Here is a 12773-nt window from a genome sequence, read left to right on the forward strand (position 1 = left end):
ATCCTAGCATGCTGCTAGGGTACTTATATCCTAGCACGCTGCTAAGGTACTTGCGTTCACAGCTTCTGCGGTGTTCAGCTGTGACTCTCACTATTATCGGGAGGGCGGAGGATCGAGCTTCCACCGCAGCCTGGCGTTGAATTCAATTCAATTCAATTCAATTCAAAGTTTATTCTCTATAAGGATTACAATGTTGAGTTTACAGAATTTGGTTATTGTGTGGTTTACATGTAGTAAAATAATAATTACAGAGTGTACCACTAGAACACCTAGCATGGCTAGGCATTTCGGGCAGACTTAGATTAAATCTTAAGTTTAAAATATTACAAATTATGAGGTAAGTTGGTATCATGGCTAAGTGACTAAATACTAGTTTGTGAGTTTAGCAATGTGAATGCTTTTATTTTGGCACTATACATAGTTTCTGTATTGGAGTATCACAGGCCAACTTATGACAAGTTAGGATTCATTATTTTAAGATTGAGATTGATATTTCTGTTTATGGTCAAATGGGTGAGTGAGTGTAAGTGTGAACCACCAGGTGGTATTCGTGTAATTAGTTGACAGGGTGTATCAGGGAGATAAGATGTTTTCTGGTGGTAGTTTTGAAGGTGATGAATGTGTCTCCAGTTCTAGAGTTTTCAGGTAGGGTGTTCCAGATTTTAGGGCCTTTGACATACATTGAATTTTTGTAAAGGTTTAGTCGGACACGGGGAATGTCATAGAGATGTTTGTGTCTGGTGTTATGCCTGTGGGTTCTGTCACAACTATCAAGAAAGCGTTTTAGGTCAAGGTTAATATTGGAATTTAAGGTCCTGTAGATGTAGATTGCACAGTAGTAAGTGTGGGTGTACTGAACAGGGAGTAAGTTTAGATCTATGAAGAGTGGGGGGATGTGTTGCCAGGGATGGGATTTAGTGATTATTCTTACTGCAGCTTTTTGTTGGGTTATTATTGGCTTTAGGTGTGTTGCTGCAGTTGAACCCCAAGCACAGATAGCATTGGTGAGGTATGGATAAATAAGTGAATGGTATAGTGTGAGAAGGGCAGTTTGCGGCACGTAGTATCATATCTTGGAGAGGATCCCAACCGTTTTGGATACTTTTTTGGTTATGTGTTGGATATGGGCGCTGAAATTCAGGTTGTTGTCGAGGTATAGGCCTAGCAATTTGCCCTCATTATGTCTGGCAATTAGAGTGTTATCGATCTTAATGTTAATTTGCGCAACTCCTGCTCTGCTACCAAACATAATGTAGTAGGTTTTGTCAGTGTTAAGCGAAAGTTTGTTGGCTGTCATCCAAGTCGATATTTTGATCAGGGTGTTGAGGGTGGCAAGATTAGGGTGAGAGATGATATAAGTCGTGTCGTCAGCAAAGAGAATGGGGTTCAGGTGTTGAGATACGTTTGGAAGATCATTGATGTATATGAGGAAGAGCAGGGGACCAAGGACACTTCCCTTCGGAACTCCAGTATCAAGTGGCCGTGTTGTTGATGCTGTGTCTTTAATGGTGACATACTGATACCTATTAGTAAGGTAAGATTTGAAATATGCAAGGGCATGGCCTTTTATACCATAATGGTCAAGTTTGTGGAGTAGCATGCCGTGGTCTACTGTGTCAAAAGCTTTTCTTAGGTCAATAAAAATTCCTAGTGGATATTCCTTATTTTCCAATGCTGTGTAAAGCAGATCTAGCATTTTTATGATTGCATCATTAGTGCTTTTATTTTTCCTGAATCCAAATTGGCAGGGGTTGAGTATGTTTTGTGCCGTTATAAATGAATATAGTCTCCTGTGCACGAGTTTCTCAAAGATTTTGGATAGCAATGGTAAGTTTGATATTGGCCTATAGTTGTTTAAATCTGTAGGGTCACCACCTTTATGTATTGGTATAACCCTTGCCGTCTTGAGTAGTTTCGGGAAGGTGCTTGTACAATAATGGTGGGACATGAGACAGATTCCCTGAGTTATTTTTAAGTGACTTTATAATCTCGGTGACTTCCGTGGGCTCAGTTGGTGCAAGATAGAAGGAATTTGGGAAATTCCCATCTAGGTAGTCCCCGGCATGGGCATTGGTACGTGGGATTTTATTGGCGAGATTACATCCTATGGTAGAGAAGAAGTCGTTTATCTTGTTGGCTGTGGCAGTGGGATGCAGTGGTGTTTCATTAGGTTTAGTTAGGACAATATTCTTGTTTTTCTTTAGTTTGTGGGTCCCTAGAATCTGAGTGTGTGTTTTCCAGGTCTTTTTTATATCTCCTCTTGTGTCTGTGAATCTACTGGAGTAGTATAGTTGTTTGGCTTTCTTTATTACTTTGGTGAGGACTGATGAATAGTGTTTAAGAATATCTTTGTGTATTAAGCCCTGTCTATATTGCTTTTCATATTGGTGTTTCTTATCAATGGATTTCAGAATGGTGCTGGTTAGCCATGGGCAACGAAGCCGTTTGTTTGTGATCTGTTTCGTTTTTATAGGACAATGTTTGTTGTATAGTCTAAGTAATTTGTTAAGAAAAATGTCTGTCCAGTCATCAATACCATTGGCCTTGGAGAATTCTGTAGGCCAGTCAACAGTCTCTAGGTCAGCTGTGAACTTCCTTATTGAGGCCTCGTCATGGAGTCTAAATGAGACTTTGTTGTATTCGAGTGGTGGTTTACTAATGTTTGTCAAGAGGAAGGTAGGGTAGTGGTCTGTAGTGCTATCTGTGATTATCCCTGATTTAAGGGGGCTAGTATATTGGTCCATATGTGGTCTATTATGGTTGCACTTGTCTCAGTGAGCCTGGTTGGTTTAGTTATTGTTGGTATGAGAAGTGTGTTGTTCATATTATTGATGAAATCAGTTACAGGCTGATCATCTAGTAAGCCAAGGTTGAAGTCTCCAGCTAAGAGGTGGTGGTGCTTATTCGTCTGTTTGTTATTAGTGCCTTTAATTTCTCGCTGAAATTTGGGATGTTTGTGTGAGGTATCCGGTAAATGGCACCGATTGTTATAGGTGTCTTAAGGTTTTTTACAGTAAAATTAGCAAAAATGCATTCCCCATATTCATCACTAAAGCAAGTGGTGCAGCTTTAGCGCATGGGTCATGACATTAGTTATGATAATCCTTCATCTTCATTCGTTATGCATTATGATCATTCGTCGTCAGCAACCACCTTTAATCATCACTATAATCATTCTTCAAGTCACATTTATCATTCTCATCATCATACTTTTAAAATATACAGAATACACACACACACACACACACACACACACACACACACACACACACACACACACACACACACACACACACACACACACACACACACACACACACACACTACCAGAGAGAGAGAGAGAGAGAGAGAGGGGGGAGGATGAACCAGCAAGACTGGACCTTGTGTTCACCCTGAGTAGTTCAGACATTGGAGACATCACACATGAGAAGCCCCTTGGAGCTAGCGATCACGTGGTTCTGAGTTTTGATTACATACTAGAGCTGCAAGTGGAAAAGGTAACAGAAGTCGATTGGGAAAAGTCAAACTTTAAAAGGGGGGACTGCACAGGTATGAGGAACTTCCTGCGGGAGGTTCAATGGGCCAGAGAGCTGGTAGGAAAGTCAGTGAACGAAATGATGGAATATGTAACAACAAAATGCAAGGAGGCGGAGGAAAGGTTTATTCCCAAGGGCAACAGAATTAATGGGAAGACCAAAGCGAGTCCTTGGTTTACCCGAAGGTATAGGGAGGCAAAAACTAAGTGCATTAGAGAATGGAAGAGGTACAGAAGGCAAAGGACCCAGGAAAATAAGGAGATCAGTCGAAGAGCCAGAAACGAGTATGCACAGGTAAGGAGGGAGGCCCAGTGACAGTATGAAACAGTCAAAGACCAGGCGATCAGGCTAAGGACAGAAGGTGGGGAACTCACACGAAACGATCTAGAGGTATGTGAGGGGCTCAACAAGAGATTTAAGGAAGTATTTACAGTGGAGACAGGAAGGACTCTGGGAAGACAGGACAGAGGGGGACACCAACAGGGAATACACCAACAAGTGCTGGATGACATACACACAACTGAGGAGGAGGAGGTGAAGAAGCTGCTCAGTGACCTTGATACCTCAAAGGCAATGGGACCGGACATCTTTCCGTGGGTTCTTAGAGAGGAAGCAGAAATGCTGTGTGTCCCATTAACCACAATCTTCAACACATCCCTTGAAACTGGGCAACTACCTGAGGTATGGAAGACGGCAAATGTAGTTCCCATTTTTAAAAAAGTAATCAAAAAAGAGGTGCTAAACTACAGACCTGTGTCACTGACGTGTATAGTATGCAAAGTCATGAAGAAGATTATCAGGAGGAGAGTGTTGGAACACCTGGAACGGAACAAAAGTATAAATGACAACCAGCACGGTTTCATGGAAGGCAAATCCTGTCACAAACCTTCTGGAGTGTTATGATAAAGCAACAGAAGTAAGAGACGAGAGAGAGGGGTGGGTTGATTGCATCTTCTTGGACTGCAAGAAGGCCTTCGACACAGTTCCTCACAAGAGATTCGTGCAGAAACTAGAGGATCAGGCGCGTATAACGGGAAGGGCACTTCAATGGATCAGAGAATACCTGACAGGGAGGCAACAACGAGTCATGGTACGTGATGAGGTATCACAGTGGGCACCTGTGACGAGCGGGGTCCCACAGGGGTCGGTCCTAGGATCAGTGCTATTTTTGGTATATGTGAATGACATGATGGAAAGGATAGACTCAGAAGTGTCCCTGTTCGCAGATGATGTAAAGTTAATGAGGGGAATTAAATCAGATGAGGATCAGGCAGGCCTTCAAAGAGAGCTGGACAGGCTGGACACGTGCTCCAGCAACTGGCTTCTGGAATTCAAGCCTGCCAAATGCAAAGTCATGAAGATCGGAGAAGGGCAAAGAAGACCGCAAACAGAGTATAGGCTAGGTGGCCAACGACTGCAAACCTCGCTCAAGGAGAAAGACCTTGGCGTGAGTGTAACACCGAACACGTCTCCGGAAGCACACATCAACCATATAACTGCTGCAGCATATGGGCGCCTGGCAAACCTGAGATTAGCATTCCGATACCTAAGTAAAGCATCTTTCAAGACACTGTACACCGTGTACGTCAGGCCCATACTGGAGTATGCAGCACCAGTTTGGAACCCGCACCGGGTCAAGCACGTTAAGAAATTAGAGAAAGTGCAAAGGTTTGCGACAATGTTAGTTCCAGAGCTAAGGGGAATGTCCTATGAAGAAAGGTTGAGGGAAATCGGCCTGACGACACTGGAGGACAGGAGGGATAGGGAAGACATGATAATGACATACAAAATACTGCATGAAATAGACAAGGTGGACAGAGACAAGATGTTCCAGAGAGGGGACACAGAAACAAGGGGTCAGTCTTGGAAGTTGAAGACTCAGATGAGTCACAGGGATGTTAGGAAGCAGTTCTTCAGTTATAGAGTGGTCAGGAAGTGGAACAGTCTTTCGAGCGATGTAGTGGAGGCAGGTACCATACATACCTTTAAGACGAGGTATGATAAAGCTCATGGAGCAGGGAGAGAGAGGACCTAGTAGCGTTCAGTGAAGAGGCAGGGCCAGGAGCTGAGTTTCGACCCCTGCAACTACAATTGGGCGAGTACGTACACACACACACACACACACACACACACACACACACACACACACACACACACACACACACACAAGAGGATGGAGAAGGAGACAAAGAATTGGGAAGGAAGGAAGGAATTATGAATTATGCTAAGGTCATATCAGCCTGCCAAGGAGGGCCAAGGAGTGAAAGGGAAGAACAGCTGGGTGCAGATGGAGAGGGTGATAGGTCGAATGCTGAGGCACAACCATGCTATCAAGAGCCACTAGTAAAATCAAGGGAGAAACTGACCACATACAGGCAGGATCCAGAGTCACAGAGGGTGAGGCAATGGGAGGAGGAAAGGGCAAAATCAGTGTTTATCCATGGGCTTCAGGAGAGAGAGGAAAGGACACACACTAAAAAGCAGCAGGAAGAAAGAAAGGAGATTGAGAAAATCATCACGGAAATAGGTGAAGAGATGGACGAGATTGTAAATTTTCAGAGAATAGGGGGGTACTCGAAGGGGAGAAACCGACCAATCAAGCTGATTCTCAGGACGGAAACAGTGCAGAACAGGATCCTCCAAGAGAAACCACGGTTGAAATACTCGGAAGAGTACAAGAAGGTGTTCCTAGACAGACAGAACACATTCAGAACGACAGCAGCTGAGGGAGAGGACATAAAAGCGAAAGGAGCTAGGAAAAGAGACAAGGATGGAACCAGCAGAGGTCAGTCAGAGCAGAGCAGAGCAGAGCAGAGCAGAGCAGAACAGAACAGAACAGAACAGAACAGAACAGAACAGAACAGAACAGAACAGAACAGAACAGCAAGGGCAAGCACACACACAACTATTCTCAGAACCATACAACCTATCACACCATCCCAACACACACTACAATCCATACCCACAGCCTCCACCCAACACCGAGCTATAGAATCCCACAGTATGCTACCAGGTCTCCCACCCTCACAGGCCCCCAAACCACAGTGTTGGAAAGGAAACTGAAGGTATGGTACACAAACGCTGATGGAATAACAAATAAGTGGGAGGAGTGGCATGAAAGACTCAAAGAGGCATCACCAGACATCATAGCTCTCACAGAAACCAAGCTTACAGGTATGATAACAGATGCCATCTTTCCAACGGGATACCAAATCCTGAGGAAAGACAGAGGGAACAGGGGGGGGGGGTGGAGGAGTGGCATTGCTGATCAAAAATCGCTGGAATTTTGATGAGCTGGAGAGAGGAGACAGCAGAGAAGAGAGTGAGTACATAGTGGGAACGCTTCACTCTGGAGGTCCCAAGGTGGTAATAGCAGTGATGTATAACCCACCACAGAACAGCAGGAGGCCAAGGCAAGAGTACGACGAGAGCAATAGAGCGATGGTTGACACACTGGCTATAGTGGCCAGAAGAGCTCATGCATGCAGGGCAAAGCTCCTGATCATGGGTGACTTTAACCACAAGGAGATCGATTGGGAGAACTTGGACCCGCATGGGGGCCAAGATACATGGAGGGCTAAGATGATGGAGGTGGTGCTGGAAAACTTCATGTACCAACACGTAAGGGACACTACAAGAGAGAGAGGAGAGGATGAACCAGCAAGGCTGGACTTAGTATTCACCTTGAGTAGTGCAGATATCGAGGACATCACATATGAAAGACCCCTTGGGGCCAGTGACCATATGGTTTTAAGCTTCGAATACACAGTAGAGCTACAAGTGGAGGGAGAAGCAGGAAGGCCAGGACGAATGAAGCCAAACTACAAGGGGACTACACAGGAATGAGGAACTTCCTGAACAGGGTTCAATGGGACAGAGAACTGGCAGGGAAGCCAGTTAATGAGATGATGGAATATGTAGCAACAAAATGCAAGGAGGCTGAGGAGAGGTACCCAAGGGTAACAGGAATAATGAAAAAGCCAGGATGAGCCCATGGTTTACCCAAAGGTGCAGGGAGGCAAAAACCAAGTGTGCTAGGGAATGGAAGAAATATAGAAGGCAAAGGACCCAGGAGAATAAGGAGAGCAGTCGTAGAGCCAGAAACGAATATGCACAGATAAGAAGGGAGGCCCAAAGACAATATGAAAATGACATAGCAGCGAAAGCCAAATCTGACCCGAAACTGTTGTACAGCCACATCAGGAGGAAAACAACAGTCAAGGACCAGGTAATCAGGCTAAGGAAGGAAGGAGGAGAGACAACAAGAAATGACCGTGAAGTATGTGAGGAACTCAACAAGAGATTCAAAGAAGTGTTCACAGAGGAGACAGAAGGGGCTCCAGAAAGACGGAGAGGTGGGGCACACCACCATGTGCTGGACACAATGCACACAACCGAGGAAGAAGTGAAGAGGCTTTTGAGTGAGCTAGATACCTCAAAGGCAATGCGGCCAGATAACATCTCCCCATGGGTATTGAGAGAGGGAGCAGAGGTGCTATGTGTACCCCTAACAACAATATTCAATACATCTATCGAAACAGGGAGATTGCCTGAGGCATGGAAGACAGCAAATGTAGTCCCAATCTTTAAAAAAGGAGACAGATATGAAGCATTAAACTACAGACCAGTGTCACTGACATGTATAGTATGCAAAATCATGGAGAAGATTATCAGGAGAAGAGTGGCGGAACACCTAGAAAGGAATGATCTCATCAACAGCAGCCAACATGGTTTCAGGGACGGGAAATCCTGTATCACAAACCTACTGGAGTTCTATGACATGGTGACAGCAGTAAGACAAGGGAGAGAGGGGTGGGTGGATTGCATATTCTTGGACTGCAAGAAGGCGTTTGACACAGTTCCACACAAGAGATTGGTGCAAAAACTGGAGGACCAAGCAGGGATAACAGGGAAGGCACTACAATGGATCAGGGAATACTTGTCAGGAAGACAGCAGCGAGTCATGGTACGTGGCGAAGTGTCAGATTGGGCACCTGTGACCAGCGGGGTCCCACAGGGGTCAGTCCTAGGACCAGTGCTGTTTCTGGTATTTGTGAACGACATGACGGAAGGAATAGACTCTGAGGTGTCCCTGTTTGCAGATGACGTGAAGTTGATGAGAAGAATTCACTCGATCGAAGACCAGGCAGAACTACAAAGGGATCTGGACAGGCTGCAGACCTGGTCCAGCAATTGGCTCCTGGAGTTCAATCCCACCAAGTGCAAAGTCATGAAGATTGGGGAAGGGCAGAGAAGACCGCAGACGGAGTACAGTCTAGGGGGCCAGAGACTACAAACCTCACTCAAGGAAAAAGATCTTGGGGTGAGTATAACACCAGGTACATCTCCTGAAGCGCACATCAACCAAGTAACTGCTGCAGCATATGGGCGCCTAGCAAACCTCAGAACAGCATTCCGACATCTTAATAAGGAATCGTTCAGGACCCTGTACACCGTGTACGTTAGGCCCATATTGGAGTATGCGGCACCAGTTTGGAACCCACACCTAGCCAAGCACGTAAAGAAACTAGAGAAAGTACAAAGGTTTGCAACAAGACTAGTCCCAGAGCTAAGAGGTATGTCCTACGAGGAGAGGTTAAGGGAAATCAACCTGACGACACTGGAGGACAGGAGAGATAGGGGGGACATCATAACGACATACAAAATACTGATAGGAATTGACAAGGTGGACAAAGACAGGATGTTCCAGAGATTGGACACAGTAACAAGGGGACACAGTTGGAAGTTGAAGACACAGATGAATCACAGGGATGTTAGGAAGTATTTCTTCAGCCACAGAGTAGTCAGTAAGTGGAATAGTTTGGGAAGCGATGTAGTGGAGGCAGGATCCATACATAGCTTTAAGCAGAGGTATGATAAAGCTCACGGTTCAGGGAGAGTGACCTAGTAGCGACCAGTGAAGAGGCGGGACCAGGAGCTTGGACTCGACCCCCGCAACCTCAACTAGGTGAGTACAACTAGGTGAGTACACACACACACACACACACACACACACACACACACACATACATACAAACACACATACATACATACATACATACATATATATATATATATATATATATATATATATATATATATATATATATATATATATATATATATAATATATATATATATATATATATATATATATATATATATATATATATATATATATATATATATATATATATATATATATATATATAACACTATTACAGCAACATCAACATGATTGCAACATGCTGTAGTGCAATTGATAATAGATTCCACGTATATATGCATATGTTCACGAACACCTGAGTTTCGAATACATCCGGGTGTTTTGATAGTGGCGAGGGAATTGACTCCCCTCATACTCCGACTTACAAGGACGTGGTGGCCAGGAGAGTTAAGGTAAGGGGACGTCATATCAAAAGGGAGACACGTGGTTTGAGTTTGTGTTGCAGTAACCAGATGGCAGCTGGAGGCAGTGATTTCGTGAATATTATGTAGAGGATTCGTAGCTATGAGGTTAGCAGGAGGTGTGGGGTTATTAAAAGTATAATCCAGAGGGGTGAGGAGTGGTTCCCGAGGTGGTTAGGCAAAATATGATGCCTGGAAGGGTGTATAAATCAAGAGTGCAGGGAAAGAGGTTTAGTGGTAATGGATGTTTTGAGTGCTGAGGGCTTAAACATCCAAGTGGCATGTGTGAGCATGTTAGATAGGAGTGAGCAGAGGCAAGTAGCATTTTATGACATGACGTGCTGTTGGAGTGTTAGCAAGGTAACATTTAGGAAGGTATTCAGGGAAACCGGTTTGACAGACCTGAGTCGTGAAGATGGGAAGTGCAGTTCCTGCACTCAGTCGTGAGGATGTTGCAATTGGAGCGCCATCTGATCTGCGATGTCAGCACGCTTCTGGCTTGCTGACATCCACAACATCTCTTCTCCATTCTTTCTCTTCTCCACCCTCAGTGGTTTCCGTCTAATACAAACTCGTTCAGAATATTTCTCCACGTTGCTCTACTTCCTTCACTATAAACAGGAAGCGATGTCATTTTTTTCTTAGGAATGATGATGGCGGATGTGAATTCGTGTCCGCATCAATTGTGTGCGTGCGTATGTTTGTGTGCACGTGGAAGCTCCAGCCTGGTAAGCATGGCTGCAGTGTGTGTACGTGTGCGTGCGCTTTCGGCCTAGCTGCTGGATTTTGTATGAGCTGTGATTTATTAATGGGGAGTTTGTGCAGGCTGGCTGCTCCCTCCTGAAGAGCCCTCCTGCAGGGGATGAGATCCATTCTTGCTCTTCCTGCTCCCTCCTTCTATTTTCTTCTCGTTTTCTTTATACTTTCTTTCGTTTTCTCTCTCTCTCTCTCTCTCTCTCTCTCTCTCTCTCTCTCTCTCTCTCTCTCTCTCTCTCTATCTCTCTCTCTCTCTCTCTCTCTCTCTCTCTCTCTCTCTCTCTCTCTCTCTCTCTCTCTCTCTCTCTCTCTCTCTCTCTCTCTCTCTCTCTCTCAACCCATCACAACCATAGGCATAAACAGTGGAGATATTTTCTCTTTTGTGTAAATTTTCTGAAGTATGGGCAATAATTTGGAAGAAATTGTATATTGTGAATAAATGGTCTTCATTATCTTTGGTTCCTTATTTCAATGATGTTTTTATATGACAATCAGTTGGTTAGGATAGTAGCAAGTTGGTGATGGATAGCATCAGATTGTTTAAGATAGTAGCAAGTAAGTGCTGATAGTATCACACTGATGCTGGCGTCAGGAAAAGAACGTTTTTAAAGTGACTATTGACCAAAATAGTTCTGGTGCTTTGTAAATTAGATCAGTGGTAGTCTTTTTGTTTTGACACCAGGGGGGTTGTTGTGACACCAGGGGGGTTGTTGTGACACCAGGGGGGTTGTTTTGACACCAGGGGGGTTGTTTTGACACCAGGGGGGTTGTTTTGACACCAGGGGGGTTGTTGTGACACCAGGGGGTTGTTGTGACACCAGGGGCGTTGTGACACCAGGGGGGTTGTTTTGACACCAGGGGGGTTGTTGTGACACCAGGGGGGTTGTTGTGACACCAGGGGGTTGTTGTGACACCAGGGGGGTTGTGACACCAGGGGGGTTGTTACACCAGGGAGATGTGACACCAGGGAGATGTGACACCAGGGGGATGTGACACCAGAGAGATGTGACACCAGGGGGGTTGTGACACCAGGGGGGGTTGTTACACCAGGGGGGTTGACACCAGGGGGATTGTGACACCAGGGGGGTTGTGACACCAGGGAGATGTGACACCAGGGGGATGTGATACCAGGGAGATGTGACACCAGGGGGATGTGACACCAGAGAGATGTGACACCAGGGGGGTTGTGACACCAGGGGGGGTTGTTACACCAGGGGGGTTGTGACACCAAGGGGGTTGTGACACCAGGGGGGGTTGTGACACCAGGGGGTTGTGACACCAGTGAGATGTGACACCAGGGAGATGTGACACCAGGGGGATGTGATACCAGGGAGATGTGACACCAGGGGGATGTGACACCAGATGTGACACCAGGGGGGTTGTGACACCAGGGGGATGACACCAGTGAGATGTGACACCAGTGAGATGTGACACCAGGGAGATGTGACACCAGGGGGATGTGATACCAGGGAGATGTGACACCAGGGGGATGTGATACCAGGGAGATGTGACACCAGGGGGATGTGATACCAGGGAGATGTGACACCAGGGGGATGTGATACCAGGGAGATGTGACACCAGGGGGATGTGATACCAGGGAGATGTGACACCAGGGGGATGTGATACCAGGGGGTTGTAACACCAGGGAGACGTTACACCAGGGGGGTTCTTGTGACACCAGGGAGATGACACCAGGGGATGTGACACCAGGGGGATGTGACACCAGGGAGATGACACCAGGGAGATGTGACACCAGGGAGATGTGACACCAGGGTGATGTGACACCAGGGAGATGTGACACCAGGGGGATGTGATACCAGGGGGATGTGACACCAGGGGAATGTGACACCAGGGGGATGTGACACCAGGGGATGTGACACCAGTGGGATGTGACACCAGGGGGTTGTAACACCAGTAAGACGTGACACCAGGGGGATGTGACACCAGGGAGATGTGACACCAGGGGGATGTGACACCAGGGGGATGTGACACCAGAGGGATGTGACACCAGGGGGTTATGACACCAGGGGGTTGTAACACCAGGGAGACGTGACACCAGGGGGATGTGACACC

At 45.9% G+C, this 12773-nt stretch overlaps 1 protein-coding gene and 1 long non-coding RNA gene across 4 annotated transcripts in view; both read left to right on the forward strand.

Moving 5' to 3' along the window:
- LOC128695895 (uncharacterized) overlaps nucleotides 1-12773 on the forward strand; it is a 531205-nt gene that overhangs the window by 280679 nt on the left and 237753 nt on the right. The gene's annotated exons all lie outside the window — the stretch shown is intronic.
- Nucleotides 1-12773, forward strand: part of LOC138853824 (uncharacterized) — a 40116-nt gene that overhangs the window by 2678 nt on the left and 24665 nt on the right. The window lies entirely within an intron of this gene.

The sequence above is a fragment of the Cherax quadricarinatus genome, chromosome 41 (genome assembly GCF_038502225.1).
Source record: "Cherax quadricarinatus isolate ZL_2023a chromosome 41, ASM3850222v1, whole genome shotgun sequence".
In the NCBI taxonomy this organism is placed as follows: Eukaryota; Metazoa; Arthropoda; class Malacostraca; order Decapoda; family Parastacidae; genus Cherax; species Cherax quadricarinatus.